The following is an 8,659-nucleotide window of genomic DNA, read 5'->3' as shown; positions in this document are numbered from 1 at the left end:
AAAGGCAGAAGGTGAGTCTTGCTCACCATTTAATTCTTTTCTTCTCAGGTGAATTTGGCTATGACTTTGTATAGAATTGTCTTGGACAAGAAAGGCAGTTCCAAGGGGTTTATTATCAGTAAAAATAGATACAAAAATGGTACACACATTATATAAAATTATCTTCAGTTAACACAGTTGGGTGAATTTGACTCAGGGTTGAAAATACCTCCATGAAACAAGCTAAACTATCTCAGGGTTCTTTTGTTACTTTGAGCTCCACTGAATTGACAGACTTGAGGAGGTGGCACAAGAAGACATTTGGTTTGTGCCTCCAAAAATCAGTTTCTATAATATATGCAGTATCTGTGTAAAGACTGTAACTGAGATTTCTGTGAGCTGTTCCCAGACACTTCTAGGGTTTGTTATAGATGTTCTACATATTTATTGACTCATACAAGTTAAGAAGCTGCTTTATGCAGTACAATGCCATCACTTTGCTTACAGGTACCTTAATTCCAGAGTCCTGGCATATTGTAGCTTGCATTTCTCTGGAACTAAAAGTCCAGACTGGAGGAGAAGGCATATGGACTTAGCATTGGGGGTTTGGGGTATGCTGTTTTTGTGTGTGTGTGCTGCTCTTTCACTCCTGCTTTTTCCATATTATAGTTAAAATAGTAAATGCCAAAATGTGGTATGAGTATTAGGAGAAGGGAGCTCTTATTAGCTGCTAAGAAATATACAGAAGAGGATGGGTCCAAGCCAGCTTTGAGTGACTGAAGAGCTGGCTGCTGTCAACGTGCAGTGTTGGAGGTACATGTGGGGCTGAGGGACATTGGGAGGGGTTCCTGCAGCATGAGTGGCCTGCACTTGGGCAGTTTTTACATTTTCTATGCAAAGTCTCCTCTCTAACGTCTTCATCATCTGAATTGTTTTGGGTTTTTTTTCAACATGACTACTTTGGAGATATACAAGTTGAACTGTTAGTTTTGCATATTAGCTGCCAGAACTTCTATTAAGATGTTTGTGTTCGGACCTGTTGAGTACTCAGGTGCTCCTTAAAAAAGGGTTATTGTTTTCATTATTCAGGCAGAAAAACAAAGCTGATCTTGAGGACGATTGACTTCCATTTATCTTGATATTTAGCTTTTCAGCACTCACAGTTCTGGTGTTCCTCTGCATTGATCTAGTATTCTCAATGCTTTTTCCCCAGCTGAACTGTTCTGCTCAGTTTTTTATGGTTCAGAAATCAGTGCCTCTTTCCCTCTCCTTCCAAAATTGTGTTGGTTGAGTGCTGTTCCAGTCTGAGTGGTGCTGTGTCCTGTCTGATCTCAGCCATTGCTGGGTCTGGAGACTTCTCTGGTACCTGATGTGCTGCCTTCTGCTGCTGTCACAGCCTCCAAGTTCTCCCTGCAGGTAAATGTTGGTTTCCCTGCTGGGCCTGTCAGGTTCAGTCATGTGCCTTCACTGTCTGTAGGTCAGGGAGTGCCCTTGCACTGCAGTGATGTTCCTGGCTGGAGCACAGGCACAGCACGGATGGAGATCTATTGAAATAAAACATTTCTCTTTGTGCAGGAGGATTCTTCTCTCTGGAGTGGTTTTTTCCAGGGGCCTCCTTAACAACCTCTGTTAAGGAACAAAAGGTTGACATTCATGTCATCAAAATTCTGCTTACAGAAAGTGAGAATTCCCAGGAGGCAAAGTGAGGAGCTGCCATTGCAGAGGAACCTTGGTGCAGGAAATGTGAATTAACCCAGTCGCTTCCCAAGAATCAATAAAATGAGCTGATTGGAGTGAGTGTCACAGATCTTCAGCACCTCATTTCTGCTGTAGCTGGGTCCTGGCAGCTGCTTCTGGCAGAGAGTGGCTGTGGGTGGGAACAAAGCTGTGCCTCTGTACCTTTGTCTCTTTCAGAGCTGGGCGCCGAGCCCAGTGCACGTACAGAGGGACAAAAACAACAGATCGAGGAGCTGAATCATGCTAAAATTTGATTTCTAGATGCTGCACAAGTCCTTTCTTCTGACATTAAAAAGGGGAGGGGGATGTCTTTGTTTCTTTTGGTTGGTGAGATTCTTTTGGGTTTTGTTTTTTCACTGAAAGCAATGCTGAACTCTGCAGTTGGCATGATTCTAACAGTGTTAAATATATGAGCATTAGCCATAGGCATGGCAGAATTGATTAATCAGTCATGGAAGGCCACTGTGCTCTTTTTGCCTGTCATTAGCAATTTCCTGAACACATATTGGAAAATGGCCACTCCTTAAATGAGCCAAAGTGAACCTAAAAGTGTAAGGAATGCTAAGCTGTTAACCTTTTGAGGCAAATGTACCTGCTGCTTCTGGCTGGAATATCAGCAATGCAAAATTTTTTATGTTTTATGTGTGTCTGTTTTCTAGGTGTTTTCCCTAGTTTCATATATGATACCTTGTTTGTTTGAGAACTGCTTATAAGCACATTGCTTCATTTTGTGAAAGTGGGAACAAACTGGAAGGCTGTAGGGAACTGTTGACTGGTTCTGAGGATGTGCTGCTGGAGTCATGAATCCATGTTCTTTATGCTGATGTCTACAGCTGCAACTTTTGCTTTCCTAGTATTTTGATGATATTATTGGTCTCCTGCTAAGATGCAGTGGAGGCTTTTCAGTTCACATGGTTAGAAACTGATATGTGCTTTAGTGATGGTGCTTCAGGCTTTGGTGTGGAATTCTGCTCACACTATATTGCTCAGTAAATGGAGCACAAAAAATGAGTGAAGCCAAGTGCTATGTACAGAGCAGCGCACAAAAGGCCATTCAGAAAGGAACACGACTACTTGTTTAAGCCTGTGGGTAAATTTGTCTTTAACTGCAGTAAGTGATGAGCACATGTTTACAGCTGTGCCAGAAAGTTTGTTTTTCCACTAACCATAACTCCTTTGATTTTTGTAGGGTTCATGCATAAATTTAAATCTATCCTTTAGTACCCTCCTGAATAAAGGCTGGTATTATATTATGGTGATTAACAGAACAGCTTGTTACAGAATCACACATTATTCAAGATCCAGGGAGTCCTCTGGAGCTCTAGTCCAATCCCCTCTGCTCACCCAGGTCAGAGCAAGTTGCTCAGGCCTTTTAGTATCTCCAGGGATGGGCACTACATTTTTTGTAGGTAACCTGTCACAGTATGTAACCAGCATCACAGAAAGTGTTTCCTTGTTATCTTCCATTCTGCTTCCACTTACTTCCTCTGTTTGCATATCTAAATTTCCCAATGCCATTTTTGTCTTTTTAGACCTGCTGGACTTTGCTTAGTTCAATTTGTGCCTAAGATTTTCAACAGACTCTGTTTTTATGGAAGTAACTGCTCCTTCCTTTTGCTGTCTGAAAACAAATAATGAAGACCAGTAACAAAGTAAAAAAATTTGAAAGGGTGAGAGATTAATTTATTGACCTGTGCAGTACTTGACTCTGCAGAGCATATTGTGAAATAGATTTATTTGAGCATTGTTGAACCCCCCTCTACAGTGTTCCAGTTGGCCTCACTAGCTATACAAGGAAGCAAACATCAGGGAGTTTTTTCTTCTGCCTTTTCAGAGTTGTCATGAAAAATACTGGGCTGGGACCAGGCAGCAATGGCATTTTGACCTAAGGGGGGATGTCCAGTAGCTGTGTGCATCCACATCTTAATTGCTGTATTCTTTGTCCAAGCTAGAGAGCTGCTCATGGGAGTTGTGTGAGATAACAATCCTCTTGTGTGTGGCATTTATTGTAAATGATCTTTAAAGCTTTCAAGCAGAGGAAGATAAATAGGGGAGTGCTGATAAGCTGGATGTTGCTGTATTACAGTAGAGCTCTGTGCTTAGTCTGGACCCTGTGCTTTCCTTCCATCTCTCCTATCTGATCAGTTGTGCTCCAGGATGCAGGAGAGAGGGGCAACAGCTCAGGGGATCATCACTGCACTGCTGGGCTTCCCAGTACTCAGAGAGGCAGGGATTTGCTGGAGAGAGTCCAACAGAGGGCTAGTCAGGGTATGGAGAGCTTGAGAGAGCTGGGTCTGCCCACCCTGGAGAGGAGCCATCTCAGGGGGATTTGCCCATGTGTAAAAGTTCCTGACTGGGTAAATGTTGGCGACTTCACGGTGGTATCCAGTGGAAGGACAAGTGACTATGGGCACAAATGAGATAGAGGAAATTCCTATGTTTAAATAAACATTTTAAAAGTGTTGGGTTGGGTTATTTTTTCCTGTCAGAATAGTAAAACACTAGAACAGATTCAAACATCAGCCTTTTGAGGTGTTCCCAATTTACCAGAAATTGTTCTTGCCCTTTCTCCCTGGGGTTAGGGATGGAGCCTGCAGGGCAGTGAGCAGCTAGGGCAGTGCTGTCACTGCTGTGTGACCATGGCTGTGATGTGCTGGGGCAGGCAGCGAGGCAGCCAGGGCACTGCCGTCCCTGTGTTGTGTGACCATGTCTGTGATGGGCTGGGGCAGCCAGGGCAGTGCTGTCCCTGTGTGTCCCTGTGCTGTGTGACCACGGCTGTGATAACCATGTTTGTGGTGCAGGCAGCAGCTCTGCAGTTGCTGTCAGGGCTCTCCACCCGCACAGTGAGACCAGTGCTGGCCCTCACCAACAACCACGCCTTGACCTCTCTCCCTTCCAGTGTCTGGGTGTGCAGAATACCTGGACTGAGGATGTTTTGTCTCTGCTCAGTTCTCTGTGGGAGAAGTTCTCTGTGTGCTCCTGCAGAGCTGAGTGCTCACCCGAGGGTGCCCTCCTGGGCAGGGCAGTGCTCTGGCACTCCTCCCATCCCCCGGGCTGTGCCCGTGCATCGGGGATCAGTCAGCAGAGGGCAGCCCTTTAACACCAGGGCTCTGCAGCCCAGGGACCAGCTCCGTGCTGCCCGGCTGGAGCAGCCTCCCTTCACCGCCTGGAGAAGCCAACAAGTGGCTGCTTAATGACAGTGCCACTGCCACCTCTAGCCATGGGGGACACGGCATGTGGCTCCCGGGGAGGAACAGCCCTAGCTGAGGTGTCTGACCAGCTGCTCCTGCCATACCCAGCCTTGCACAGTGTTTGTATCTCCTGAGACTTCCTAGATTTCCCCTAAACACCTCAGCAGTGCTGGCTGGCTGCATGTGCAGCCCAGGAGTGATGGCTGATCAAGATAGCCAAGCACTTGATTTGCCCCTTGCTTTGGCAGAAGGCACAAGATGCACAAAATTGGACCTGTGGCAGTCTGTGCCTTGGCTTTGCTGTCAGGAGGGGTCAGTGTGCAGACACCATCCTAAGGACACTTTCTGGATTGTTTGTTTGGGTTTTTTTTTTTTTAAATTTTGAAGTACTTGAAATACAGCTATGATGTTTGAATGTATCTCACAGGAATTTTGAAGCTGGGAAATGGAAGATGTAATGGCATCTTCACAATCCTTCTTCTGCCCAGCAAAAAAAAGCACATCTGGATCTGGGTAACTGAGTCTGGCAGGTTCTCTGCAGGAATGCAGGACCCTCCACAATGCAGTGAAACTTGGTTAATCACCTGCTTCAATTAACCACATTGGTAAGTGTTTTTGTGGGATAGGCTCATGTGCAGGTGCTAGTAAGGCCCACAGATAACCACTGGAAGCAGTGAAAAATTGGATTATTGGCTGATAATATTAAGTGCTTTTTATCTTGGATGGCTTGAGAAATTAAATCCTGAGCCTGCCACTAAGCCTTCAGTACCTTTGGGAGGTTTGTGGAGCTGGGTCAGGGTCCCCAGTGTATGGTTCCAGACTTCATGTCAGCATCAGCTGCACTGACAGATATTTGTCCAAAAAAAAAAAAAAAAAAAAAAGAGATTCTTCTTTAGTGCATCTTCTGTGCTATAGTGCTACTGCTCAGTGGGAAGGATACCACTGATACCAGTCTAATATGATGTCTTCTGGAAATTTTCTCTTCCTGTAGTCTGTGCTGTGCAGCAGAGCTGTTTTGCCCAGGTTGCCTGTACCTTCCAGTACGTATCCTCACTGGGAAGTACAAGCTGCTGCTGCTGCTCACCCTCTGATCACTCAGGCAGGTGTGGGATCAAAATGACATTGGGGACTTCAAGGCTGTAGTCTCAACAAAACGACAAAGAGATGAAAATATCAGCACATTTGAATCTGTGAGCTCCCCATGTAAACTGAGTTGGAGAAAGTTTGGTTATCTGAGGCAGTGCCACTCCTCAGCACTTCTAAATGCTCCTGTGTGTCCTTGGATGCCTTTCTTGTGCTGATAAACAATTACTGGCCTTTTTTCCTTGTGAAAAAGGAGATGAAAACTACAGTCCTTGCAGGCCTGGGTTGGTCTGTAACAGCAGTGCTGTGGCTGCTGTCTTGCCTTAACACTTTTTGTGCTTGAGACTTCCTCTGATGTTTAGTCTGCCCAATATGGAATCACAGCTTTCTGCAGGTTGTTTTCATGTGATGTGTCCTTCCCTTTGCTTTTATTTTCCCTTTCATGCTTTGCTTCAAGAAGCAGCCTCACTGTTCCCTGGCCCTTCCTGGCTGCTGAGCTCAGGTCAGTGGGATGCTGCTGATGGGCAGCTCAGCTCTTTGGATGCTGGCACCCAGCCAGGCTCACAATCTTAGTGGGAGCCTTTTGCTTCTGTCTAGCTAAGAAATTGAGTGTGTGCTTTAGAGAGGGCTTTATTTCTTGTCAAGTGACCATCCCAGCACTCTCCTCCCCAGACAAACACTCAGGTTCTCAGAGCTGTTCCTAATGTAGCAAATGGAAGGCAGGGATGCCTCTGGCACAGCTGTTGGCCCCAGTCTCTGGTGGGGCTCTCCTGCAGTGCCCAAACCCCTCTGAGGAGCCACAGGGGCCAGGGGCTGTCCCCAGCAGCCAGCAGGAACAGCGCTGCCCTCACTCTGTGACCAGCATCGCTGTGTCACCTGTCCTTTTGTGGCCAGGTGAAGGAGACCTAATAATTTTATTTGCCAGTTCACTGCAGGGGAGTTGATGTGAGGATTTGAAGTGGCTGATGAAAATCTCCACAAGAACATTCATGGGTGTGGGAATAAGGAAGTGAACCTCACAGTGCTGCCACTGGAATTGTGCATCACAGTGCTTTTAATCTAATTTAGGTTCAGAAAACCTTCATATTTGTGAAAATGCAAGTTCCTTAACTTGTCAACTTTTTCTATCCCGCATCTAATAGATACTTGATAATTAACAATAAAATTTCAGATTTGTTTTGCCTCTGATGTAAAAGCCCAGAGCAATGTTTCATATGAAATGGTGACTGCTGCCCCTTCAGTGAACTCCTAAAAAGCAGAACAATAACTGGCTTGCATGCTTTGGGAGTCACGAATAACATTTTAAATGGTTTGGATCATAATGGCTGTATTCATTGCCCCCTACAGATTGGCTCTCATAATCAAAACTACTTCTCTATAAGTTGTGTGATTTATGGGATGCCTATAATTCCAGTGAGATCCTTGTAGATAGTATTTAATCAGTCATATGGCACAATGTGTGTAAATTCCTATGAATATATGGCAACTCTATTCAATTCAGTATCTTGCTCTGAAGACACAACACACAAAATAAGTTTAAAAAAATTAAAAGGTTTTAATAAACAAAACAAAGGCTCTCTATTGTAATTTCAAAATCACCATCCTTCAAAGAAGTGCACAATGACAAAGTAATGAGGAGTAGGAATTGAGTCCTAAGGAATCTTCTTTTCATATCCTTATTTCTTGGTTTTGCAGCTGAGCAAGCAAATGGAATATGATCATGTCCTCTGTAACCAAAGCAGTTTCCTATAGCAAACTCTATAAGTTGGATATTTTCTCATTTAACCCCAGCTCACAAATCAGCTGCACACAGCTGTTCCATCCCTTCCCCCAGTGGATGTGGGGAGAGAATCAGGCGGGTATAAGTGAGGAAACTAAATACAGTTCAATAAGTAAAGCAAAAGTTACATAGGCAAAGCAAAACAAGGAATTCATTCACAATTTCTCAGGGCAGACAGGCGTTCAGGCATCCCCGAGCCAGCAGAGCTCCCTCATGAGTGATGGTGACTTGGGAAGACACTGAATGTCCCCACTCCCTTCTTCTGACCCTGATTTATACCATCACCTGATGCCTCAGGGTGTGGGGTGTCCCTTGGGTCACTCGGGGTGAGCTATCCTGGCCGTGTCCCCTCCCAGCTCATTGCTGCAATTTTGGGCTGGGGTGAGGAGCAGAAAAGTTCTTGCCTTGACTCTGTGTCGGCGCTGCTCAGCCGTAAGGAGAACATCCCTAATTATCAACACAGTTTCCAGCACAAATCCAAACCACAGCCCGCTGCCCTGGTAAATTTCACCAGCACAGAGATGCTCAGTAGAAACTTCTTATCCTGGATCCAGCTTAGCCTTGCAGGAACGCCTGGGAGAGCCGGGAGATCATTCTACCAAGCTGCCCGGTGCTCCATCCCGCGAGTGCCGTTGTTCTGAAGCTCCAGCCCGGTGCTCTCGGCTGAGCCCCGGCACGCCGAGCCCTCGCTGGCCGGGTCGCTGCTGTATCCTCGCTGTGCCGGCGCTCCGGGGCTGTCCCCGTGCCGGAGCGGGCCACGGGCCACCTGCGTTGGGGACAAAGCGGGCCCGGGCGGGGCGGGACAAAGCGGGGACCCTCCCGGGCCCGCCCCGCGGCTCCGCCCGCCCCGGCCCGGCCGCGCCCGCCCGGCGGCAGCGAGGGAGCGCGG

Source organism: Ammospiza caudacuta, chromosome 14 (assembly GCF_027887145.1).
Source record: "Ammospiza caudacuta isolate bAmmCau1 chromosome 14, bAmmCau1.pri, whole genome shotgun sequence".
Lineage (NCBI taxonomy): Eukaryota > Metazoa > Chordata > Aves > Passeriformes > Passerellidae > Ammospiza > Ammospiza caudacuta.
Note: the sequence above shows the minus strand (reverse complement) of the source record.